At 38.4% G+C, this 27,976-nt stretch overlaps 1 long non-coding RNA gene across 1 annotated transcript; it reads right to left on the reverse strand.

Moving 5' to 3' along the window:
* On the reverse strand, window positions 1-26,737 carry LOC119872366. The gene is made up of 3 exons (XR_005360444.1): window positions 25,564-26,737; window positions 1,416-1,816; window positions 1-139 (listed from the first exon to the last, which is right to left on the reverse strand). It is a non-coding gene; the product is annotated as an uncharacterized LOC119872366 (long non-coding RNA).
* Between the last annotated feature and the right edge of the window lie 1,239 nt (window positions 26,738-27,976).

A 27,976-nucleotide genomic window follows, 5' to 3' on the forward strand; every position in this document is an offset into this window, starting at 1 on the left:
CCTGGATGACACAGTCAGTTAAGCGTCCAATTTTTCGTTTCAGTTTAGGTCATGATCTTAGGGTCATGAAATGGAGCCCCATGTTGGGCTCTGAACACAGTGAAGACTGTATCCTCCTCCTGTTCTCTTTCAGCTCTCTCTCAAATGAGGAAAAGGAAAGGAAAGGAAAGGAAAGGAAAGGAAAGGAAAGGAAAGGAAAGGAAAGGAAAGGAAAGGAAAGGAAAGGAAAGGAAAGGAAAGGAAAGAAAGGTACACTGTATATTAACTATATAGGATTTAAATAAAAATTTATAAAATAAAATAAAATGAAATGAAAGGTAATGAAGCATAGTCCTTAGCTTAGAGTAGCAGTTCTCAAACTTTTATAGTACACTCTTAAAAATTATTGAGAACCCCAAAAAGCTTTTGTTTATTTAGATTATGTCAATATATACCATATAAAAATTAAAACAGAACAAATTAAGTACGTATTTACTTATCTAAAAATAGTAACAATAAGCCCATTTTATGATAATATACTCAGTCTATGGAAATGACTGTATTTTCTAAAACAAAGAAAATTAGAAGAGTGGCATTATTTTACATGCTTTGCAAATTTCTTTTATGTCTAGCTTAATAGGAAATAGCTGGATTTATATTTACTTCTGCATTTAACCAATTGTGACATACTGTTTCGGTTGAGGTATATAAATAAAATGTGGTCATGTATGTGGTTGGAAAAGGGAGAATTTAAAAGCTTTTCAGATAATTATGAATACTCATCTTTGATATTACACCAAAGATTGAGAAGTTTTAAGTTTCCTAAAGGTTAGTTGCATTGTATAATCTGAAATCGTATCAACGGCTATACATATTCTATCACATTAAAATCTATAGATCTGTCTTGCATTTTCAATGGATCTTTTACCCATGGATGACTGTAACATCATGCATTTATTGGTAGTTTGGAAAATATTGGTTCACTGACTTATGCATATATTCCAAAAGTTGATACATCTCATTATACAATATCAAAAAATCATGTTTGTTAAAGTCACTGTTAATCTCATCAGAAAAGTATTCAAATACTGGTACTGGTAAGCTGTCAAGCTTACACTGGTGGAGAGAAATTTCCCAAAATTCTGATTTTCACTGGATGGCGACTTCCTCCCACCACCTCCACCCCCAACCCTATCACTGATGGCAATGCAGTGGCTGGAAGCAGGGGGTTAGAGGAATTGTGGGTGATAAGGGCCTTTTCTTTATCTGTGGACTCTGAAAGTTGGCTTACTTTTCCATTGCCACCATTTGTTAGCAATAGCAACCTTATCAGAAATCCTGAATATATTTGGAATCTTATAGAAGCAATTCAAAGAGTGGTTTGTCGGGGTTCTTCCACCCTATTCATCTGTACAGGATATAAGCTACCAACTCACCATATGATGGATCCTAAGGCAGCATCTTGAGGGATCCGAAGTTTGTACTATTTATTGCTTCTGAGTTTTTTTTTTTTTAATTTTCTGATCCATTGTGGAAGAGAATATGTTCTCATAGCCTCTCTTCTCCTGAGGCAACCAACAAACTTTTTAAATTTTTCTGAAATTTCCTTTTTTTCCTGTAGTAACCAGATGAAATACCTTGAGGTGCCTGGTTAAGCGTCCCACTCTTGGTTTCAGCTCAGGTCTTGATCTCAGGATCCGGCCCTGAGTTAGGTCTCTGCGCTCAGCAGCGAGTTTGCTTGAGATTCTCTCTCCCCATCTTCCTCTGTCCCTTCCTTGCTCATGCTCGTGTGAACTCTCTCTCAAATAAATTTCAATCACAAGAGCCAGGAAGACCTCTGGAACAGAGAGAGGTAAGGAGATGTAAGATCAGTCTGAAGAACTGAAGATGTGTTTTTGAGATTAGCATTAGCAATAATGATATGGGCAGAAATTGCAGAATTGAATTGTACTCTCATCTTATGAATTTTTCCCTATGTCATTCTTACTAGATTGATACTAGGGTGAAAAAGTGGAGATTAGAGATAAAAGGCCCCTCAGTTAAGTGATCAGATTCCAAAAGTTTCCACCATGTTCCTGTACTCCAGGGAGACATTATTAATTTAGTTTCCCTATAATTATCCCTTCTTCATTCTGAACCTTAGAGTTCAGGATACAGATTGGCATATTCCAAAATTTGCTTTAGGTATAGGTACTCTTTCTACGACAGAGACAGGCTAAGAAGTTCCAGTGTTCTCCAGGGATCACTAAATGCTAGAACACCTTGTTTTGCTAAAACTTTGCAAAAGTGAGCCCGCAGCAATGGCATCATCTAGAAGCTTGATAAAAATGCAGCATCACAGGGTCCATCCCCAGACCAACTGAAAGATCCCTAGATGACTCATAAACATGTTGAAGTTTAAGAAATACTGCTGAAGATGTGTGTTATATCCCTCATCCCTAATTAATTTGTATTGATCAACCAGAGGCCTTGTTTCAGGGCACAAAATTAAGGTTCATTTAGAATGATGTTTTATTATTGTTAAAAACAATATTTTATTATTTTAAAAATGATTGCATTACTTAAAAGACAGAATGGTGAAAACCCGTGTGGAAAACTAATATATTTGTTTTTCCAACTTAGTCCTCGAACAGATTTGGAATGAGATTTAACAGATTCCCTATCTGATTGATAGGCAACATATCAATCTGGGGTCCTATAATACTGTCAGAACAAAATGACTTTACTTTTCTCTCAGGCAAATATCAACAAAAGTGATTTTCAAAGTGTAGTACCAGATTCATTATTATCTTCTGATTCATATAAGCAGACTATTTAAGGTTTTATTTCTCTAGCGACTGTGGTAAGCTTCCCTAATTGGAAATCCAATCAGCCTGTATCTGTGTCTTCATATACGAAAATGTAGATGACCATCCAATGTGATACCAAAAGAATTATTCTAATGGATATTTAAAAAAAAATACCTCAGCAACGATGGTAAAGCTCATATTCAATCATCATTTTTAAGTAAATAAAAGAGAGATAATGTCTGACTCTAAGATCATGCCTACTTCTTGCTAAAGTTGGCTAAGAACCTACCTGACACTGTGGTATGCCCAGGTGTCTTTTAGACTCTCAATTTATTTTTATTACTCCTCATATTAATATTTTGACAATGATTAGCTTCATTGCCCAGAAATGGCTGATTTTTAAAAATCAGCAGATGCGCAGCCCGGGTGGCTCAGCGGTTTAGCGCCACCTACAGCCCGGGGCGTGATCCTGGAGACCCAGGATCGAGCCCCACATCGGGCTCCTTGCATGGAGCCTGCTTCTCCCTCTGCCTGTGTCTCTGCCTCTCTCTGTCTCTCTCTGTCTCTCTCTCTCTCGATTAAATAAATAAAACCTTTAAAAAAATAAAAATAAAAAAATAAATATCAGCAGAAAGACAATAAAGTCTCTTTGTAATGTAGTATATGGACTGAATCCTGGAACTGGTAAAAGACATTGGCAGCAAATCAATGAACTGAATGAAATCCAAAATTTGGTTAATAGTAATGTACCACTGTTGGTTCTTAGTTTTGAGAAATGTACTATGGTGAAGTAAAATGTTAAGTTTAGGGAAAACTGGATGAGGGTATATAGGAACTCTCTGTATTATTTTTGCAACATTTCCACAAATCTAAAATTATTCCAAAATAAAATATAAAAAAAAAACAACTCTGCCTGGACCTTCACTTAACAAAGCTGTTGAAGTAATACCAGATAAAAGAAACTAAAAAACTGCTCTTCACCAACCCAAGCTGCCCATTTGTCGGGTGGAGCAACATTGTTTAATTTGTTTTCTTGGGATGCCAGCAAGAGATGACTACTAGCAGTCACCAAACGCATTTGCTAAATATATGGGGCAGGCGATTAAAGCAGGGAAGGTGCTTCCTTTACTCTTCATTCCTTGAACTTTTATGTATAGTTTCTACTTGAGTACTTTGTACTTGGTGATATGTTGTTTTAATAATAATCCTCAAATCATTTCATGGATGACTGTTCCCATCCACCCCCGCCCTCCTCCAGAGAGCACTTAATGCAGTGCACTGCAGGAAATAGGCATTCAGAGCTTGGATTTCTCTGACTAACTGACTGACTCAATGTGCTACCTGTAATTATATTTTAAAATTTAATCAGGGCGGTTCCAGGAACTCAAGGGGATAAAGTCAAAATTAACTATTCAAGTTAGGTTTGCATAAATTGTCTAGAATGAATAGACTTCATCAAAACTTGTCAAAATGCAGAATTTGTCAGTGGAAACCAGAATATCAGAAATTTAAATCATCCATTTGAAATATACTCAAGACTGAAGGTGAATAGTTCGTGGTGAAGTTAACATTTCTAAAATAAATTTGGGGTTGAAGAAAAAGTTACCAGTCTTATTTCTTCCATGCTTTTTGTTTTATTATCTTTTGCTTTTTAAGGTAATCAAGGATCACAAATATTATCTTGCTCTGTGGCTGTTGATATATGTTGAGAAATTCTGAAAAAGGTGTGTAATAGAAGGAACCATTTATCTCTCTGATATTCCTCAGTAGTATTTTTGTAAACAGAAACCAAAGCTACTTAAAAATATCAAGAATTATGATACATCGAACATTAGAGATTTTCAAAATGTTTCTAATATATCATCTCAGACCTTCTAAAATTCTTATAAATAGATGTAAGATAGGAATCATCACCATTATTCCAGTGGGAAAATGGAATTTCAAAGAGATAAAAAAACAGCACCCAGATAAACTACAAATTATTTCAACTAATCATGAATCATGCCTTTAAATTCCTATTACTTAAAGTAAATTATTAAATGAACACAACCCCATATGTCTGTGTATAACTCATTTCTTTTTCTTGATTCTGCAGAATGATCAGGAACAAAGCACTTGATGAAGTGCAACGTGTATCTTTTAAGAGTCAGACACATGAAGTTTGAAGTGGTGAATGTAAAAGCAATATTTGTTTTTCACTGAACTATTTCAACCCATTTGCTCTTGCACATGGGGTAGAACTTGATACAATTTTGGCAAAATGAATTTAAGCCAAAAATATATACATTTGATATATTGTTTCCCATATATGTAATTAAACTAGGGAGACTTACCTCAAGGGTTCCCAATTATAGAAAGTGGGAAAGAATTATCTTTATGATTCCCTGAGGTGAGGTAATAAATTGAAAATTACTTGGTTAACACAATTACAAAATTGTTGGTCCAGAGACCAGGAGAATTATTGATTTTTCTTTCAAGTTTCTTTCTCAGAAATAAAAAACTTTTCTCATTTGTGGGAAGGTTTAATATTTGAACTGCTAAAAGATTTACTATTTGAACTGCTAGAAATCTGTGCCTTCTAGCTTTGTACAAAATGAGGATGCACCTTGAGACATGTCCTTGCAAGGGGCTCTGTATAGTTCTCTGATGTGAAGGGAAGCCACTTCTTTTGACATCTTACCTTAGCAATGTACCCCAAAGCCTCTTGGTGTTGGGCTCCCATCATTTGGGTTGTAGTCCTTCTTGGGAAGGTACCAGCAATTTAGTCAATTTTGGCTTTTTTCTCTGGTGTCTTCTGGAAAATCTAAACATCTTGCTACCCCAGTTGGTGCTATTTCTCTTTGTTTTCTAATTTCTGTTTTTCTACCAAGAGCAGATTAGCAAGTCTATTGCTTTAGTAGATGTCTAACCAATGAGATGCTTGTATCTTTTTCTTGAAGGCTTTTCTTGTCAATACAATTAATTTGATCAGATTTTCTAAGTTGGCTTGTGGGAGGGGAAGAGGCACATCATTTGCCCCAGGGACTCCCTTCATGTTCCTCTACTATAAGTAAGTGTGTGCGTGTGTGTGTGTGTGTGTGTGTGTGTGTGTGTGTGCCCACACGGGCACACATGTACAATGCATGGGGTTAGAGAGAAGGAAGGGAGATGGATGCTTGGAAGAGCATAACCAGTTCTGCTGCATCTCATTTAAACCACTGGTTATATTTAGATGTTGGAGGTTCCTTGATGCTCTTTGTCTTCAGCTTTGGACCTTTGGTAGCAATTCTGAGAACACAGGGATAGGATAGTTTACCACCCTGATATACTGAACATGAGAGATGAGGGAAAAGTTGAAGATGATTCCCCATCTCTGACCTAGAAAATGAAGGGATGGTGAGATAGGGAAAAGTCAAGAAAGGACTAGATAGGGTGGAGAGGAGGCCCTGACTTCAAATTTTTGTTTTTTGAAATGTGAGGTACTTTTTGAACATCCAACTGGAATTACCAGGTAGGTAGTTGGACATGTGACTTGGTGCTCTGAGAAATACGAGCTGGAAGTAGAAATTTGGGTGTTGTTAGTATATACATAATAATTGAAGGCATTGGGCAGCCCGGGTGGCTCAGCGGTTTAGCGCTGCCTTCAGCCCCGGGCGTGATCCTGGAGACCCGGGATCGAGTCCCATTTCGGGCTCCCTGCATGGAGCCTGCTTCTCCCTCTGCCTGTGTCTCTGCCTCTCTCTCTCTCTCTCTCTCTTTCTCTGTCTCTCATGAATAAATAAATAAAATCTTTAAAAAATAATGGAAGGCATCAATATGCATGTAACCAACTAGAGAGGATATAACATGAGAACAGTAGGTCTGGAACTGATCTTTGAATAATTCCAACAGTTAAAAGTTGAATAGAGGAGGATAAGTTGGCAAAAGAGACTGAGGAAGAATAGTAGAAGAAAAACAGCATGTATGGCAGAACAGAACCCAAGAGATGAGGAGAGTCATCAACGTGTTAGATGCTGCTGAGAAATCACTTAAAGTGAAGACTAAGTGTCCATTGGGTTTAACAACCTAGAGACCATTGGTGACTTAGTGACAGTTATTTCAGGGGAGTGGAAATGGAAGTTAGATTGAAGTGGGTCTAAAAAGCAGTGTGTAGTGAGAAAAGGAAGACAGAGTAGATAAATTCTTTCCCAGTTTATTTGTGAAGGGGAAGACAGTGACAGGGTGGTGGCTGGGGAAGGAGGCAGGGTTGAAGGAGAATGTTTCAGAGGTGAAGCGACTGAGTGTGTTTGAAAGCTGATGCAAAGGATCCGGTACAGAGGGCACTAGGAATTGAATACTTGAGAGAAGGCACTTGGGGTGGGATCCAGAGCACAGGAAGAGAACCAAACTTAGATAGGAAAAAGGAAAGTGAGAAAGGGTTGGTGCAATTTTACACAGATGTGTAGGTTTCAGTTTGGGAAATTGAGAGAGTTTCTGACCTGTTGAGGTAGTAGACATGAGGTCATAGGATGAGATTTTAGGTAGCTGAAAACAAAGACTATTCATTATTATTGCTTTATCATCATTGGTAGAAACCCTTAGATCCCAAATTTCATTTGACTTAAGGCATTTTCCGAGGTAACCTGTCTCTCTCACCCTCCAAGACATCCTCACATATTATTCCAAACATACTGAAATAGCACAGTTACTTTTCCATAGCCAGGAATATCATTTCACTCATTAATATGCATCCCAACAAAACTAAACCCTTAGAAACTACGGAGGAGGAAAATATATTTCAGTGACTTTAGGAGCCTTAAGCCTTAATTATCATTAAGATCACTCAGCTTTGACCCTGGATCTTAAACCCAGTCCTTATTTTCATGACCACAAAAAAAGTCAATTTGTAATAAAAACTACAGTAATAAGTTTGGATTTTCAAGCATCTTCCCATATAAATTAAGTAGCCATTTGGAAACTCCTAAACAAACATATAACATATCTCATTATATAACGTTTACTGAGTGACCAACATGCTTAGAAATCCTAAATCAGTTTTATCTAGCATCAGCTTCAATTGGACTTACAGACTTGGATGAGTAGGCAAATTATTTAAATTCCCTTTAATGAAAGTCAGTTTTGGAGTAAATGAGTGGAGACTCTCTGATACATGACTGATTAGTAAACCTTGTAGCTCTGATCCTAGGAAATTAGACTGACTGAAAATGTAAATACTGACTCATGAACCAGCTGGATTCATTAATTAGTTCTAGTTCCCTGTATTAAGTGGGGCAAAAAATTGTTTTTCAGAAAGTTCAAGGCTTCTTCCTGCCTTCCCTCTAAACTAAAAGGCAGCCCCCCTTCTTTTTTTGGTCACTTAAATTAAGTAACCCCTTTGGACTCATATATGATTATTTTCTAATTACCAAGCTCTTATATGAGAAAGCATATTCATGGATCCTTGAGTGGATTTGGATTTGTGTTTATTCTCTTTGCCCCCATTTATTTATCAATTCCCTAAGGGTCATTCTCAATTACAGTGGTTTAGAATTATGCCTTATTTCCTGATGATTAATTCATCAAGAATCCCACCATAATGAAAACAGTCATGTTTACATGCATTTTACTATTATACTTCTCACTGACTATATTATTTTAATGACCAAAAATTGTGGTAATGTGGTAGGAAGTACATTTTATTGTAATAATAATGGTAGTTAACATTTATTTAGCCCTGTTCACATGCCAAGCAATGTTCTGAGTGCTTTACATCTATGACTCATTTGATTCTCTCAACAATTCCATGTGTTGGGTACTACTGTGAGCCTCATTTTTATAGATTTGGTATTTGAGGCACAGAGAAGTTAAATATCTTGCCCAGAATCATTGGACCAGAACCAGGATCCACATGCAGGCAATCTGGCTCCTGTACCCATATTCTTAAGAGCTATATAATAAAATGATCCAATATATGAAACTGAGTGTTTCGCTAATAATTAAAAAGATGATAATATTTTGAAGTTTATACGTTACAGACCCAGATCTGAAATAAAGATAAATAAAAATTTGCAGAAGTAATATTAGCAAATAAAGAAGGCAGAGAGTGATGCACTACGTTTGCAAGTGGACATGGGGATTAAGGAAGAATAAATATTTGGAGATTCCAATGAAAACCATATGTCCTACCTAGACTACTTTTCTCTCCCTACTGATGGTCTGCATACTCATAGTAGACAATTACTGCTTTAGTTGATATGCTGCATGATCCCCTATTAACACCTTCTGTATATGATTCCAAGCAGAGTGAGTCCTTGGTGAATATTGATGTCTGACTGGAAAATTCACTAGTTCATTCAACAACCATCTATTCAGAACCTAACCCCCAAAAGCTCACGGATCTGTAGGGGAGATAAACATATACGTGAATAATTACAACACAGGAGAATAAATTTAAAAATAGAGGCATGTGCAAGATGTATAGTAGGGGTGCCAAAATGAGAAGGAGAAGCAGTGGGAGAAAAGGATGACAGGAATAAGAAGGCATCACAGAGACATTCCTAAGGAAGAAGTGTTTGAATATGATGAGTGAATTCTCCAAGCAGACAAGCAATAGCGAAGGTCATTCATAGCAGAGGATGTGACACATGTAGAGACTCAGAGAGATGAAATAGGATACTGTGTTCAAGGAGTGTAAGTCCCATAGTACTATGGGGACATAAGGTTCAGGGAAGGTAGGGAATGAAAGATGAGGGTGGAGGAAGTGGAAAGGACTAGAAGAACAGGAAGGAATTTGGAACTTTACTGGAAAGAACTGAGAGTTGATAAATAGTTGTAAACAGGAAAGTGAAACGATATATTTAACACTCAGTCAAATTGAGCTCCAACTTCTTCCAACTGACTATCACACATGAATAATGTATTAAGCAGTAATCAAGCATATGAGATTTTTGTATATCTAAAGTGGCCATCTGTAGTGGGCATATACTCTTTATGCCTGCCCAGGCTCCATTCTTTCCTTCTTTCATTTTTTGTAATAACACCTTATCTTTTCTTTGGGGGTGGTTACCCTTCCCTCAATGCCTACAATCTCTTACAATGATCAAACAAGTTATCATACCTTCTTTCTCTGAAAGTTGAACGAAGGATCAGAGCAAGCTTCCTTCATTTTATCCAGGAGCATAAATTTTATGACGAGTGACTCAAGGATGGGAAAAGACTATAGCTGATTCACTTGATGTCAGTACCCTGAAGGAAGCCCATACTTCCTGTTATCCAGGCCTCTAAATTTACCTCGGTCTTCCTCTTGCTGAAACTAGGTGCTCCCAGATTGCTTTTGATTCTTGGAACTTCCCCATAACCTTCCAATAAATTCCATTTCTGCTTGATGGTAATACATTCTTTTTTTGCCTAAACCTGGTGTAGTTTGCTTCCAAGAGAAGAATGCTGGTTTATACCCCCACAAGTGGATGATCTGCTTCCATTTAGCTACTGAAAATATCTAGAAATTTTGTACTAAGTTTGTTGTACTCCTACTAGCCTAGATACAGAAGGTAGCCCTTTACTTTGCTTGCAAGAAGTAGACCTAGGTTTACTTTGCTCTCAGAACTTGCAGACCTCCTCCTCCTTCATTGTCTTTTCCTCTCAATCACCAGTGAAGAACAAGGGCATCTCTACTTGTGACAATCTTCTTTCCTTTTGTTTCTAGCCAAGACACTTGTTCAATGTTTAACACAGAGATTTTCATCTCCTTCATAAAACCACTATGTTCGCCCAAGGTCCTGGAAGAGTAATGAAAGATTTGTAGGTCTCCTAGTTTCCACTTTGCTCCAAAGCTACTCAGAGGCAATAAACATAATTTTCTATGTCCTTGAACTGGGGAAAGGGTTGGAGGTAGAAAAAGAATGAAAAAACACAAAAGAAGAGAAGAAAAGAAATCCATACTTCAAAACATTTTCATAATAAAAATAATGGTACCTTTCAAGACATCTTTATTATCATTCTTTATTTTTTTTGGTATATTTTGCTTTACTTAATATGTTATTCATGAGTAGAGAGTGTACATTTATTACTAGGTGTATGAAGTTGTTTTCTTGGGTCTATAGTGGCTCTTTTTAGTCAGTATAATGCCAGCAATGATTATGCCTGTGTCCAAAGATGAACAATCTTTATGTATTTTCCAAATCATCTGAAAGAGCGCTTGGAAACCACTCTTCCTGTCAGAGGGTTTGAGGCATGGCCTATCCATCTCAAACATTGGCTTTCAGGTCACTGGCAAGGTGTTGTCTTAGTCTTCTTTTTCATGCACACCTTCTGACATCCATCATTCAAACCTTCCTATTTGCATTTATGTGGATAAAGTCCAGATGGGGGGGATATATGGAGGTACAATAAATGACTGTCTTTTATCATGTGCCAGGACTGGAATTTACAATGGTAGACCTTTCTTTCCTAAGTGTCCATCTTTGCCACATTCTGCAATAATTCTCAGCAGCTTATACAAATCTTTTCATAGAACCAGTACACAAGGGAGAAAAACAGTTCCTCCTCTAATCTTGATCTCATTCTTACTCTCATTCTTTCTTTTCATGTCATTCTTTTCTTTGACACAGAAACTTGAAGCCTTGCCAAACATAGAGGTGGGAGGGAAAGAGGCAAAGGGGAGGAGAAAGACACCAAAAGGGGAGGAAGCTAGAGAGAAGGAAGAACCAATACTCTTAAAATATTTTGTAAGTATTCAAAAGCAAAATATTAGAATTAATCAACAAAAATAAATAAAGTATCACTTATGCCTCCTCTCCTCATTTTGCATCTGCATCTCCACCACCATCCATCATCTAGTCACTTTGGAAGGAAAGGGTGAGAGGAGGCTTCATCCAATAAAGGCATTTCTTTTTTTTTTTTTTTTTTGAGATTTGTTTTAATAATCACCTCAGCTTTGATGTCTACATTTCCAAATTGGTTGTCATTCCTTGATGCTGGAGGTGATTTCCCTCATAATCTTTTATCCTTATAACTTTACTCCCCAGAGGCAAAGGACATGCTTTGTGCCTGACTGCATTATGAAACACCTGGGTTTGTCTGACTCATCCCTCCATAGGCTGCACCACCCAGGGCACTATGAAAATGAAGTTGCCCCTGACTGGAGGTCAGCAGTACTCTGCTGGGTTCAGATGAACCTAAACCAACATGGAACCCCAAAGACCAGTTTGTAGAGGGTCATCTGTGAATCTCCTTGAAGTAAGTCTTCAGCCAGATTATTACTTATTTTAGTGTTGGTTTGAGATGCTACTTCATTGAATTTCTAAAAATTTGATGCTTGGGGATAGAGGAATAGACAAAATAGGTGAAGGGGATTAAAGGTACAATCTTCTAGTTATAAAATAATTAAGACATGAGGATGTAATGTACAGCATAGAGAATAAAGTCAATGGTATGCAACAACTTTGATATATAGATTTATTGTGGTCATTTCACTATGTATATGAATATCAAATCACTATGTTGCATACTTGAAACTAATATAATATGATATATCAACTATTCTTCAATAAAAAAAATGAGGTTCAACATAGAGGCATAAGGCCTCCAAATGTAGGACTTCACAGAATGAGGCTGGTATTAGTAGGCTCTCCCTTCTTTTCTCTTTGTAAGAGCTTATTTCTCCTTTGTTGATATTTTAACTCAGGGCCTTGGGAAAAACAGTTCCTAAAAATTACCTCCATTTTATTTTGTAACAGTTTAGTCAATAAGAAAAAGGAAAGTTGAGGGGAATGGAGATGAGATTTAAGGATTGATTAAAATGATATATACATTTTAGGCTTTATGTGGCTCACTGCTCTGCTCATTTTTATACTATAATCCATTTGATTCCCACAGGTTATCCCAAATATTCTTAATCACTTATTCATTCAACAAATATCTATGAAATCAGGCACTTTGCAGATTAAGAGGGAGAGATTTCAACCAGAATGTAAGCTCCATGAGCATAGGACTTTTGTCTGTTTCCTTCACTGCACTCCCTAGTACTCGGAGAACAGTGCCTGGCATGTAGGAGGCACTTAATAAATATTTGTTGGGAATGAATATTAGCGTGTGTGTGGTTTTTTTTTTTTTAAAGAAATTCATTTTGAAGTAAGACTTGTACTAAACATGTTTGGCCTAGAATTGTGAATAGCAGAAGGCTCATCATTCAGAAAAGGACCCCAAAGAAAACTTGAAGCATCCAAGAGTCAGAGAAGGCATGCTCCTTGATGTTCAGAGAGGCCAGCTATTTTATGTTCCAGATTGGTTTTGCCTCAAAGGAGGCATGTGGTGAATTTCATCTTTTCATTTTCAGTCTTGTTAGGAAGGTAAAAAGACTGGTCTATAAAAACAATGATTTTGTTTTATTTGTTAGTTTGGTTCTGTATTCATTTAGTGCTTATCTCTCAGGAACTCCAAGATAATCCCCAGATGGTTGTATTAAACCTGGCAATTCAGCACAGAGGTGTGAGCAGAGCCAGCCCTTGGGATGGGCAGTGAGTACTTTCTGCCCATAGCTCCCCAGGCAGTGACAAGCTGACTCTCACTTCAGTTTCTGCGTTTAAATTTTGTATTTGCTATTCCCCTATTTCTTTATCCTTTTAGGCCAGTGGCAAAGAAAGGGAGAATTGAAGATGGGGTTCTGGGATGTGGGTTGGAGGACTTGGCTGGCACCCTCTCTGTCACTCACTTTCTTACCGTCTACCTTATTCAGGACATTCTTTTTCCTCTTTGCTCCTCCAGCAGCAAAGTCAATGTAGGGAGAAAATGTAGACTTGGTCAAGGGCATTCCCTAGGTAGGAGGATACTATTACCTCCTTTTTGTAGTCTCGGGAATTGAGACTTCAGAGTGACTTTTCCAGGTTACACTGTGTTTGCAGTGGCAAGACCAGAAGTTCTTTCTGAGGCTTGAGCCATTATACTGCTCTATAAAAAAGCACACAACACAGTCTAATACTTTTATGTTGCAGTTGAAATGTTATGGGATTTCATTTTATAAGAACCTTAAGTCCAACACATAAATCCCTCTCTGGTCGCGAGGCTCTGTATTTTGGCTTTTTTTTTTCCTTGCTACTCACTCTGAGTTCATCCAAGGCAAATAAGTCTAAATCAGCCAGTTGGTTAGAAAAGACACTGTGGGGTAGTGGGAAAAGCCTAAGACTGGGAATCAGAATCTTGGTCTGGATGGGACTTCATCGCTAATCAGCTGTATCCAGACTCTGTACTTCATTTTCTTGGTTTCTAAACTAAGGGAATTGCATGAAATGAACTGTAGCAGCACATTCAGCTCTAATGTTCTGTTTGGGCTCCAGACCTTTAGTCCCTTCTTTCTACCTTCTTGAAAAATGGAATATAAAGTGTGGGAAAGAACCCTACCAGCAGTTCTGTTAATGTTAGTTAGTCTGAGCTAAACTGAATCTAAACAACTTCCTCAGTTCACAGAGGAAGGAGCTAAATGAGAACCGAAAAGTCATGTTACTTGCCTACATTGGTCATACAACTAATTAAGTAGCCGAAACCTGATATTTTTATCAACCAAAAATTTTTTTCTCAGAAAATTTCTTCTCATTACCTTTTTGTGGTGGTGGTGATAACGTGTATAGAAGAAACAGAAGTTTTCACAAAAAAGATGGAACTCCTATTTCTGCTAAGATAGCATTGTCTATTAGGATGTTCCTTATAGGTCTCATTGCCAAAATATTGGTGACTATTGGGACACCTGGGTAGCTCACTTGGTTAAGTGTCTGACTCTTGGTTTCAGCTCAGGTCATGATCTCGGGTTGTGAGATCACGCCTGGTGCCAGGGTCCGTGCTCAGAGTCTGCTTGGGACTCTCTCGCCTTCTCCCTCAGCCCCTCCTCCCATTGACAAGCTCGCTCTCTCTCCCTCTCTCTTTCACAAATAAATAAATCTTTAAAAAAATATTGGTGACTGTTGTGCAGAGGTTTTGTTGGTTGCTTAAAGGTTAAACACAGACCACTAACTCCTGAAGGAATAGACCACCTTCTTCTCTAAGAAGTTAACACCTTAAAAATTTTTTCCTTCTTACTTGACTTTTAAAATCATTTTCTTTATTCAGATAGTAAAAAAGATAAGAAGAACCTGTCTGGAAAAGCAAGAATCAGGAGTTCCAGTCCAGCCTCTGCATGAGTTTTAGGAAATCTGATGGATGAGTAGTGTGAGCTAGTGTGAAAATGACAACCCTGTCCCACACATGGTGGGGTTCTCCTTGACTTCTCTACCTCTTTGATCAGTGTCACTTTTTTTCCAAGTTACTTACACTTCAAACCTTAGTCATCTCTAACCCCTCCCCTTTCTTTGATAATGTTGCAACAGTCACTAAACCCTATGAATTCCTTCTTGGCAGTATGTCTTCTATCAGTTTTCCTTCTTCATTCCTATTAGTTTTCACATATGTCACATAAAGTCATACTTTTAAAAGATTTATTTATTTTAAAAAGAGAGAGAAAGAGCACACATACAAACAGGAAGGGCAGAGAGAGAGAGAGAAAATCTCAAGCAGAATCGGTGCTGAGCATGGAACCCAATGTGAGGCTTGATCTCATATCATGAGATCTGAGCTGAAACCAAGAGTCTGAGGCTCAACCTACTGTGCCACACAGGCACCCCATAAAGTCGTATTTAGTGAGCAGTTAAGAACATAGGTTTCGAATAAGTAGAACTGGGTTTGAGTCCTAGCTCTGCCACTTCCTGCCTGTGTGTCATTGCTTAACCTCCTTGACCCTTAGTTACCTTCCCTGTAAAATGCGGAGCACAAATGTATTGGCCTCAGAGGCTTGTTGTGAGAATTAGCTGACAGAATGTATATACAATACTCATAGAATGCCTAGCACATAATCAGTGTTCAGTACATAATAATAATTGTCACTGCTCAGCTCTCCTAGTTCATTCTACTTTCTGCCCTCAGGTTAATCCTCTTAAAGTCTGACTGATTTTCTCTTCCTCACTCCCAAAGACAGGCCTTATCACAAGGTGATTAAACGCTATCCTTTGCAGTAGGACTGCCTGGGTTATCATATACTAGCTGTGTGATCTTGAGAAGTTTCTCGACTTCTCCCTGCCTCACTTCTCTTATATGTAAAATAGGGATAATCATATCTACCTCCAAGGGTAGATATTATGAGTTATATTATTTAATATTAATAGTTCATATTTCAAAGTAGCTCATACATAGCATGTTAATATTAATTTTTGATAAATAAAAACCTATGCTGACTTATTTATTTCATAAGCAAAATCCATATTCGATTCTTTGGTGTTGCTTTTCCTTTGACCTGGAATACAGGGTGCTTAATGGAAAGAGTACTCGTAGCGTGGGGAGAGTAGCATGTTTCACTTACATGCCAGCTTTGACTTAGTAGTTACCTGGATTACTCACAAAATATTCTGAGGCTTTGTATGATTTTGGTGTGAGAATGGCTAGTTGTACCTCTTATGGGCCCTGAGTGGAGAAGTGGAGATACATCCTTATATTTTGCCACAACAAAGAATTCAGTCATTTATAAAAATCACAATGCTTTCACAATAAAAATAGTTTAGGGTGAAAGATACATTTTCTTAATGCTGATGGCTAAAGAAAAGAATTCTCCAAGGCTCTTCATAAAAAGTGTCTTTTTAATTGTTTTATTTAGTCCTCACAGCTTTCTCTGAAGTAGGTACTGTTATTGTCTTCAATTCCTTTTCACAGATGAGGAAGCAAAGGCACAAGGAGGTCAAGTAATTTACCTGAGATCATCGAATTCATGAATGATAGGTCTGTGATTTGAAACCTGGGCAGCCTAGCTCTGAAAAATATACCCTTGATCATTACACTAAACATGACTATTGTTGTGGGGGTTATTATTTCAGTACAACCAGATTAATTTAAAAATAAGGTAACTCAATACAATTTGAGTAAATGTGATGCAGTACTTTCAGAAAATTAACTCCATAAAGGCCACATTTTTCGGATGTGTGTCTCTCTCTGATGGTTTGGTTTAATACAACAATAAGGTTGAGAATATCCTGAGCAATGGATTCGAACCACTCAGAGCTCTAGGTGGCACAGAGGTTTTACTGGGTTCTGTCAGTGATGTGTGGGAAAGGGGCTCTGAGCCTTCACCTACATTTCAACCAGGGTAGCCTTATTTTATTTATTTAAAAATTGGGGTTCTATATATGATTTACTTTGAAGAAAGCAATCTTTGCCTTTAAAAAGTGAAAAATCACTGATCTAGAGAAATAAATGTATAGCATATTTGGGAGACAATTCTTATTAAATATTATTTCCGGTCAGTGAGCTGCGAATGTTTGGCAGCATCATGTGTAAAATTATTTTTGGAAGGAAACTGGAGTGCAAATGATGTTGCAATTATAGTCAGCTACCCACTTTTTTTTTCAGATACACATTTATTGGTGGTCTGTGGCACAAAGGGCAATGATAAGATTCTTTAACAAAACCTGGAGTGCCCAGATTGGATTCACATAACAGTCACTGAGATGTTCCTGTGTTCTTTGGCTCAATCCTTAATTTTTTTTTTAAGATTTTTTTTTTTTATTTGACAGAGAAAGAGAGAGAGAGAGAGAGAGAGAGAGATAGCACAAGCAGGGGAAATAGAAGAGGGAGATGGAGTAGCAGGCTCCCCATGGAGCAAGGAGCCAGATGTGGGGCTCTGTCCCAGGGCCTTGGGATCACAACCTGAGCCAAAGGCAGACCCCCAACTGACTGAGCCAACCAGGTGCCCTTATAGTTATTTACATGTTGAAGCTAAATATTGGATCTCCTGGGCAGCCCTGGTGGCTCAGCGGTTTAGCACCGCCTTCAGCCTAGGGTGGGATCCTGGAGACCCAGAATCGAGTCCTGTGTCGGGCTCCCTGCATGGAGCCTGCTTCTCCCTCTGCCTGTGTCTCTGCCTGTGTGTGTGTGTGTGTGTGTGTCTCATGAATAAATAAATATTGGGTCTCCTTGTAAACACCTAGGTTCCTTGTCTTTACTCTTACTCCAGAGCACATATTTAAGCTATCTTATTCATATGTAATAGAAAAAACATTATATCTGGCCCCAATGGATTTTGTACTATTTTGACTGTTCAATTCTTGAAAAATCTTGCTTTTTAATACTAAGGCATGCCTAGGTTATCTTGAGATTGGAAAAGTTTCCTGTAATCTGTTTGTTTTTTTTAAATCAAATTAAAACATGTGTCAACCTTGATTTGGAATAGAAGAGTGAACTGAAGAGGAGATAAGCAATGATTGGAAGCGTGCTCTTTAGATTTATTCCTAAGAATACAAGGAGAGCTCTAAACACACCGTTTCTCCAAACCAACTTGTCAAAATGCAAGTCATTGGGTCACCCAGGGTCCTGAATTAAGCCTTTAGGTGTATGCCTAACAAGGGAAACAAAAGCAAAAATGAACTATTAGGACTTCATCAAGATAACAAACTTCTGCATGGTGAAGGAAATAATCAACAAAACTAAAAGGCAACATTTAAAATGGGAGAAGATATTTACGAATGTCGTGTCTGATAAATGGTTAGTATCCACAATCTTTAGAGAACTTATCAAACTCAACACACAAAAACCCCCAAATAATCCAGTTTAAAAATGGGCAGAAAACATGAATAGATACTTTTTCCAAAGAAGACATACAGATGGCTGACGGACACATGAAAATATACTCAATATCACTGATCATTGGGGAAATACAAATCAAAAGTATAAGGAGATGTCATCTCACACCTGTCAGAATAGCTAAAATTAACAACACAAGAAACAACAGATGTTGGCCAGGATGCAGAGAAAGGAAACCCTCTTACACTGTTGGTGGGAATGCAAACTGGTGTAGCCACTCTGGAAACCAATATGGAGATTCCTCGAAAAGTTAAAAATAGAACTACTCTATGATCCAGCAATCATACAACTAGGAATTTCCCCAAAGGATACAAAAATACTAGTTGAAAGGGATACATGCACCCAATATCTATGGCAGCATTTATTAACATTAGCCAAATTATGGAAAGAGCCCAAATGTCCATTGAGTGATGAATGGATATAGAATTCGTGGTATAAATGAAATCTTGCCATTTGCAGTGACATGGTTGGATGGTTGGAACTAGAATGTATTATGCTAGGGGAAATAAGTCAGTCAGAGAAAGGGAAACATCATATGATTTTACTCATATATGGAATTTAGGAAACAAAACAGATGAACATAGAGGAAAAAAAGAGAGAGGCAAACCATAAAATAGACTCTTAGCTTTAGAGAACAAACTGAGGGTTGCTAGAAGGGCCGTGGAGGGGGTGGATAGGCCAAATGGGTGATGGACTTTAAGGACAATTGTTGTGATGAGCATGGGGTATTATACATAAGTGATGAATCACTAAATTCCACTCCTGAAACTAATGTTACACACTATGTTAACTAACTGGAATTTAAATAAAAACATGAAACTACAAAAAAAAAAAAAAAGAGTACACCTAAAAAAATATCATGCCTTCAAAAAAGAGGTAAAATTCTATTAGCAACCAGTACAGGAAGCGGGATTGATTGTGGTGTTAATTATTTAAAAATTTGAGTAGCTTGTTTGGTCTTGGGATGTGTCGCATTATTATCCTGTAGTGGATTTTCCTTTCTAATTATGATTGACTTTAGGCGGATGGTATTTATAATGACTTTAATTTGAGAAGCACCCATCAGCTGGGAGTAGGCTGAGTGGATTTGGGAGAATGCCCATAGCAGCAGAAAGCTAGACTAGTATTAACATTCCATGTAGAAAATACGCCAAATAGTAATCCACGGAGGGAATAATTGAGAGTTGATTTCGAAAGCAAAACCCATTACGCTGGTTGATTTGTGATTTTGTTCAGCAGTGGCTCTAATCTCCACGGCATACCTTGTCAATATCTTTATCTCTAAGAGTGAATTAATAAAATACTGCTAGAGCATGAGAAGGGAAATCCTCAATGTTCACACTAGCATTGCCAACAAAGCTCTGGATAACTGCACACTTAATTTAAATGAAGTCAGACTCTACTTCCTGCTGAAACAAGTTTAGCACTTGAAAATATGTAGACTATACATGTCTGCCTTTTTTCATTTAAAGTTATCTTTTAAAAGCAGTCTTGAGAGAAAATCTTATAGGAGATCCTGTGGAAGGCAAAATCCTGACCTGGAACAAGGTTGTACTGAGTGAACATTCAAACGGAGCACCTGCCAGTGGGGTTTTATAAATACATTTGTGTTGGGTTTCTTGCAACAACTTTCGTTCAGAAGGTAGCGAGTTTTGGAGAAGTTGAACAGTAGTCATATGAAGAATTATGCTGGGTTTTTTTTTTTTTTTTTTCTGTAGTGGTTTTGAGTGTATGATGATGATTCATACCCATGACTTAGCTAAGGAAGTAGAATCTTTAGTTTTTCTGAGCAACACTGCCTCCTTGTGTAAGAGAATCACTTTCCAGTCCATTAGTGGATATAATTTTTTGGGAAAATATTTTCTTTTGCATCAAGTGGCTTAGAAAACCCAAACCAGGTAGGGTGCCTCATTGAAGAAAACCTTCTTGCACCCGTGTTTGATAATTTCCATTGATAAGACCAATTGCCTTTCTTTTTCAGGGACTGTTTGCCCAATTTGACATTATCTGTATTTTTTGCTTTTACCTCTAAATCCTCTCATTACGCCTTCAAAGTGAAAGAAAGATTAGAGAAAGTGGATGAAATACAAAGCAATATTTTTTCATTACATCATCTTTGGAAGTTTTTGTGGGAAGATGGAAACCTTTGAATAAATGAAAAATATTTGCTACTCAGAAGCTTCAAATTATACAGGTATTCTAACCACATCAAAAGCCATTGATCCAAAGTAGTAAAGCCCAATGGATTTAAGTAACATATTTTCTCACCTATTTTCTATTCATTCTTGGTTGGGGAGATTGGTGCTATTTGACTTCATGCAATTCATTCAACAAATATCTATACGTATTTGTTAGATACTGGGCACTCTTTCAGATGCTAGGGATACTGCAGGGAACAAAACGAAGGACTATTCTTACTCTCATAGAGCTCATCTTCTAGTGAGGGGACAAATAAGAAAAATACTAAGGTAAAAAATATATTTTTTTAGGTGGTGATTAGTGCTAAGGAGAAAAAGTAAAACCAGAAAGGGGTCGGGAATGTCCAGAGTGAGACTAATAATACAGTGTTAAATAGGGAAGATGTTAGACACTAAAGAGGTGACATTTGAGTGAAGTTGTGGAAAAGCAAAGCAAATCACAAGGATATTTGGGAGAAGAATGTTCCATGCACAGGTAACAGCAAGTGCAAAGGTCCTGAGCAGAGTTTTTCTGTGCCTGGCTTATTTAAGGCTAGCATGGCTGGAGCAGAGTGATCAAGATGCAAGGTCATAGAAGATGAGGCCAGCCAGGATCTTACAGACTATGTAAAGATTTGGGGTTTAGGCTGCCAGAAGGTTTTGAGCAGAGGGGTGAGATATTTTAACTTCTTTTTTAATAGGATTGAATGAAAGCAGATTGGGGTAAGAATAGAGTGGATGGCTAGAAGGCTAGATTTTGGTTTTATAATCATTCCATCTTCTCTGGAATATGCACACCCTCAGAACCCAAGAATTTGTTAGTAATGTAGAGGGTGCTTGTCATGATCAAGGTTTGTCAAGACTAACAAGTTACCGTATAATAGAAAAGTCAAACACTAAGCAGGGAATAATTTTTTAAAAATATTCAACAGTTGCCTCGGCAGAAATCATCGAGGAGATTGTTATTTAAACAAATGAATGATGAGATTTGGGAATAGACATGTAAATATCATTCTAATTAACATTCTGTGTTTGTAGAAACATATCCCATTTCACAAAATTGTAACTTAAGCAGAAAGAAATTTAGGACATTTAGGAGTAGTTCATCTTCTGAAAGAGTAGGCCCTTCTTGACTGTGTTAATCTAGTCTAAAAATTCCAACTAGGGAGATTGTTTGACAAGAAATGGAACAGAAACTTGCTTTCTTTTCTTCTATAAATAGAAACTCAGCCTTCACACCAGCTCTACTTTCCAGCAAAGTCTTTATTTACATTGCAATTGTTTATGTTTTCCTAGAATTACTTTAAAGGCACTGCATTTCCACTCTACTAAATTCAGTTTATTTTTGTAATTAATTATTGGAAAATGTTAACATTATTGCCCCAAAAGCTTGTCCCTGGAAGCAAACTGGTTTCTGTATACTCTGCTAGCAAGGGGCTTAGCACATTTTTAGATTTAGAGATCCCTACACAACCCTTCCACAGAGGATTCATTGATTCTGGATATTAAAGTGTGTGATAATAGTGATGATATTCAGCTAACACCAATGTGGGAATGCCCAAGAACTTACCTCCTGCCCCCTAGAAGACTTTATTGATGGCCTCAAGTAAGAAAAGTCTTCAATGGGGCACCTGGGTGACTCAGTGGTTGCTTTTGGCTCTGGTTGTGATCCTGGCTGGGGTCCTGGGATCAAGTCCCACATTGGGCTCCCCACAGGGAACTTGCTTCTCCCTCTGCCTACGTCTCTGTCTCTCTCTCTGTGTTTCTCATAAGTAAATAAATAAAAACTTTTTTTAAAAAGTCTTCAATTGTCCCATAGCTTAAAATTCATGAATATTTTTCATTATTTGTTCATTCAACATGTATTTATTCAACACTTATTATGTGCAAGCTGCTGTTGAGAGAATACAGATATTCAGAAATCAAAAGAAACTACCTAATAAGTGTCTGAATTACCTTCAATCTATATTTTTCTACTAGCAATAGCTTTACCTCTGTCCTTAGACTTTACTATTCATAAGGTAAAAATGAATCCTGGTTACATAAAATACTACAAAGATAGAATTTACTATATTGACCCTAGATTTGAGAATCACTGTCCTCTCTCTTCCTCAGCTTTAGAATAGACAAGGATCTGGGATCCCTGGGTGGCGCAGTGGTTTGGCGCCTGCCTTTGGCCCAGGGCGCGATCCTGGAGACCCGGGATCGAATCCCACATCGGGCTCCTGGTGCATGGAGCCTGCTTCTCCCTCTGCCTGTGTCTCTGCCTCTCTCTCTCTCTCTGTGACTATCATAAATAAATAAATAAAAAAGGAGAATTATTTAAAAAAAAAAAAAAAAAGAATAGACAAGGATCTAATGTCTCTTATCCTTCCACTTCCCATCCATGCCCAAAGTTCTTAAACATTTATTTCATCTCATCTAATCATAGTCACTGATTTCCTCTGATTAGCCAACCTTGTTTGTTTGACACAAGCCCAGTATTCAAAGCTTTGAAGAATTTCTGTCAATTCTAGGAGGGATTACCACCTGTGTCCCCTTAATTATGTTTCCCTAGATACCAGAAAAAAATTCAAGCTTTGTGCCTAACCTGTGTTTAGAGCCAGTCTTAGCTAAAGCCTGGAATTTTCCTAGATGCTCATAGCCTTGTTCTAGACGATTCTCCTTTTCAGCCTCTTTGAGACCCTGTGTCCTAGGCAGTCTGTGCTTCCCCTCAGCATCACCTGATAGGTCCCCTCCCTCCCCAGAGCAATCTGAACATCTCCTAGCTGCCGGTCCTCCTTCAGTCCTCTATCTAGAATCTCATGGGATAGATTTTTTAACAGACCAACCCTTGTGGGTCTCCTCAAACCACAGCAAATCACAGCATTCCACTTTGGGGATAGCTACTCTATAGATTTATGATCATGGCATATTTTTAAACCTAGAAAGAACCTTACAGCGTTTCTATGTTTGTTTGTTTAATTAGCATGATCTTTGCTTAAAAGAAACCTTATTTGGAAATCTAGCTTATAAAACAAGTAAAAGGAGAGCTGTGCTAGACGGAAGGGCAGTCTGTCCCCAGTCTCTGCCAACTTCTCTTTCTCACCCTTCACATCCCCAGAGTAGCCCAGAAACACCACAGGAACAGTCTCCCATAAAGACCTCTGATTTGCCAGAAGGGCTTGCCCAAGAGCTTCATTTTGTACTTCTTCCTGCCTCTTGGAGGCCCAGTCTCTGTTCTGATGAAGTTGGGACTGTTACTTACCTGCCCCCAACTTACTTGGAGGGTGAGGTGCCAGCCACCTCCCTCCCCTGGCCCCCGCGGGCAGTCACAGGCTTAATAAACACTTGACCAGGGTGAGTGTCATGAGGCTAGGTTTGATGGATAAGGGTTCTTGAAACTATTCCAAGAGTCTGAACTCAAGTGCTAAATTTTCCCTCATTACAACATTGCACTCTTAAAAATATTTAGCAAAAATAGAGACTTGTTAAAATGTCCTCCTTTCCAGTGACTCAGGTGGGAAAGCTCTTCCCTGTGAGTTCACAAAGACACATAACATTTCTCATTCTCACTTCAGTTTTTGGCCAGTAAAATCTAGCTGCATTTCCTTTCATATTAATTATCTCTGTCCTCAGAGGAATCTAAGCCAATCGTCATTACTTTAATGGAAGTGGAGGGAGAATTGGCAGGAAGCTGATAGTGGTGACCAGGGTTTGGAAAGGTACATGTTAGAGGAGAGCAAATTGTTTTATTTACGTGGCCCACATGACAATTTAGGATGGATAGAAGATAATCAGGAAGACTTGATGTCAGCAACTTTATTTAGTTTAAGCTCTGATTTAAAAATAAAACCTTATGTTTCATGGTGAGGGAAGAAGAGGGGAGCCAAGAGGGCTCCTTTGTTTTACCTTGCTGGTAATTAGATTTTGCCATCCTATTAGACCACACCCTTCTGGGGAGGTCACAGGGTAGAGGAGAAACACATGAGCTTTCACATCTTCTATTCAATTCTCTCTTTTTTTTGGTCATTAATTTATGCTGTCTCTTCCTTCCTTTTCTCCTTTCTTTTTTTTTTTAAGATTTTTATTTGTTTATTCATGAGAGACACACAGAGGCAGAGACATAGGTACAAGGAAAAGTAGGCTCCTCCCATGCCGGCCTCAATCCTAGGACCCTGGGATCACACCCCGAGCCAAAGGCAGACACACAATCACTGAGCCACCCAGCCATCTCCCTTTTCTCCTTTTCTTAATATTTTTAGGCTCTTAAAATGTGCTTGGTGTTGTTAGTTGCTGGGAACACAATACTGAATTTTACAATATAGTGCTTATGGCCCAGGGGAGATTCGAATTCCATCTTTACCATTTACTCCTGAGCAATCTTGAGCAAATCACTTAATCTCTTTGAGCTTCAGTTTCATCTTTTGTAAAATGGGAGTAACTCCTTACAGTTAAATGGGAATTAAATGAGATAATATATACAGATTACCTCCACAGAGTGCCTGGTACATAGAAGGAGCTTAAAAAAATGGGATCCTATTATAGACTCCCATCTTTATAATCATTATAACCTGATATTTAGGTTTATCTTGTCACATCCTGTGAGGAATTCTCTCAGAGTTTTGGCATCTGGATTCAGTTTCTTTCTGTCTCAGAGAGTGTCATGTACATTCCCCTCCAACAATTCATAGACCAACAATTGCTCTATCCCAGACATCCTGAGTTCTCAAAACCCCTTCCAGATTCCAGCTTCTGTTCCTCAATCTAAGTTTACTCTCTCACTAAATGGGCTTCTCAGTCTCTTTGGGATCTCTGGATCTCATCTTTGTTTTCCAAGCCATCAGCCACACCCCTCCACCCTCCACCCTCCAACCAATCCCTTCTCTCCACACCAGCTTCATTGCCTTTCTGGTTCCTCTGGCACACCACAGCCAGCTGGCCACTGCCACAGTCTCACCAGGACAATACTCTCTTGCCATTCCATTGGCCATGGCAATCCAGAACTCTGAATCAGCCTTATTACTCACTGTTTTTTCTCATGTCCTCGGTGTATGTGTTGCTGCTGGAGAAAAAAACTCTCCACTGTGTTGGTGCTCATCTCCATCATTATATTAGCAGTCTTTCTGTCCCCTTAATACTGCCCAGGGAGTCCTTTATAAATCTTTAGTAGAAGATTTAGTAGGTTTGAGTTTCCTTTTCTCTTTCAGCAACTGCTCTAGCAGTAAAAACCTTTACCTGTCTCCTTAAACCCTCATCTCACTGTGGTCCTCTGGAAATCATCCCCCTCGACCACCATTCAGAAATCATCTGCACTTTCTTTCCTGAGGTCCAACTGTCTCAGAAGAAGATGTGTTCTATTCATTTCCAAGACTCAGTATCCAAGACTCAGTATGTGCTCTTGATCCTTTCCCCTCCCAACGTCCCTTGAAGCTGTCAGAACCACTCATTCTTCTTTCATCTGTCTTTCGCTCTTCAGTGGCTCTTTCTCATTAACCTCCAAGCACATTCACGTCAGCTGGTCTTAGGGCAGTTTCTTCTGCCCCACTCTTTCCTGTGGCCACCATGCTTTCTCTTCTGCTTCACTGCCAAATTTCTCCATTGTGTTGTTCGTCTTCTTTACTTTTATTTTCTCATTTATCACTTAAACTATCACTAAAACTGGGCTTTTGCCTCCATCACTATACTCTTTTGCGGTCACCAGGGACCTCCTAAATAACAAAACCAATGATTTAAGTTCTTAGACTTGGTTTCCCTTTGGTTTTTGACACTGTTGACTTCCCTCTTTTGACATTTTCTCCTCCTTTGGTCAATCTCATAATAACTTCTCTTAGTTATCTTCCCATATCTTTGAGGATTCTGCCTCAGTTTCCACTAATGCTTCCTCTTCTGCCCATTCTTTAACATTGGTGATGTTCCCCAAGTTTCCATGCTCAGCCTTTTTCTCTTCAGTCTCTATATTTCCTCTTTTGATGACCTCACCCACACCAGTGACTTCAACTCTGATGATTTTTAAGTTGATAAATTCATTTCTCAACCCCTCTCTTGAACCCTACTCCCTCTGGTAACGACTGACTGGATAGGTTGCAGGCCCTACAAATTCAGCAGGGTGCGTCCACCCGTCCGTAATCTGACCACTCAATCCCTACCACTTTTCGGCTTCAGTGCTGGGGCTTTTAGTAATTTTCCATGCTGCAAGATGCCAAAACCCTGTGGATTTCTCTTTCTTTCTCCCTCTCCTCTGATACAAGTAACTAGTGATGAGCAAAAATCACTTGTTTATATTATAAGCAATTTCCTGCCCTGGGCCGTTTCAGAAATTCAGATGGCACCCAAACTGCTTAACTTATCAAGGTGAGAAAGGTCTTACTCTCCAGGCTCACCCTGAGTTAAAAGAGATAAAACAAAGAAATAGCCCCAAGCAGAGAGAAATCTGGCACCTGGTCAGAATTTGCCTTAACATGTAGTGGTATGTAGCAGGAAAGAAAATACCCAGTGTTGTTGCAGTAAGTTTCTAATATCCTTGAAATAACAATTTTGCAGGCAAAGTCCTAAGCTATTTCCTAAAGATGTCTAGTCGCCTTTGTTTTGTTTTAAATTGGGAAAACAGAACAAAACAAAACCAACCTGGCTTCTTGGTCAGCAGGGGGAGCACTACTACTTTGCTCTGGGAAGATTTTCACCAAGGCAACAACTCTTTAATATAGACCACATCCTAGCAACAAGGAGGGAAAAAAAACAATGATACGATCGATACATTTGCTCCCTCGTGGTTGCAATTGTTAAAAATAGCGGGGGTTTTTGCCTTTGTAATTCAATAGTGTTTGCTTAAGAAGATGTCATCTGCTGTCTTTTCATCCTCTCCATCTTGCCTTTCGGTCACATTCCAATTAGAGAGAGAGATGTTTATTTAATTCAGGAGACAGGGTGTAAAATGGGTCACAGAGGGTAGTGTTACAGCACCTGGTCAGTGTTTTGGCACCATCTATGTGACACAGAAACAGACACCGATTTGCTCATTTTATTTAAACTGGTCAATACAGTGAGAGCAATCAGTCAAAACCAGGTTTCTGTCTAAAATGACCTTTTGTATAAGTGCACTGATTCAAGGAGATCGCAGTGAGGACATGGTGTCCTTGCCACCCTCAGCTGGAGTGAAGCCTATCAAGTCAGGGTGGCAGCACCATGAAAAGGAAGAGTCAGGAGACTGAGCTCTCATCTGGATCCTGCTCGTGACCATGGACAAAATACTTCACTGGATTCTTGGTAGCTTGATTTCTTCTTTTATTAACCTCACATACTTTTATGAAGAAGATATGATAGAACAGATTTGAAAACATCTTGAAAGATCAGGAAATAGCTACATATTAATTTACACAAAAGATATAATTTGACACATGTCTGTATGTATATATAGACTTAGATGCACATACAGTGCCTATG

The sequence above is a fragment of the Canis lupus genome, chromosome 6, assembly GCF_011100685.1.
Source record: "Canis lupus familiaris isolate Mischka breed German Shepherd chromosome 6, alternate assembly UU_Cfam_GSD_1.0, whole genome shotgun sequence".
NCBI lineage: Eukaryota > Metazoa > Chordata > Mammalia > Carnivora > Canidae > Canis > Canis lupus.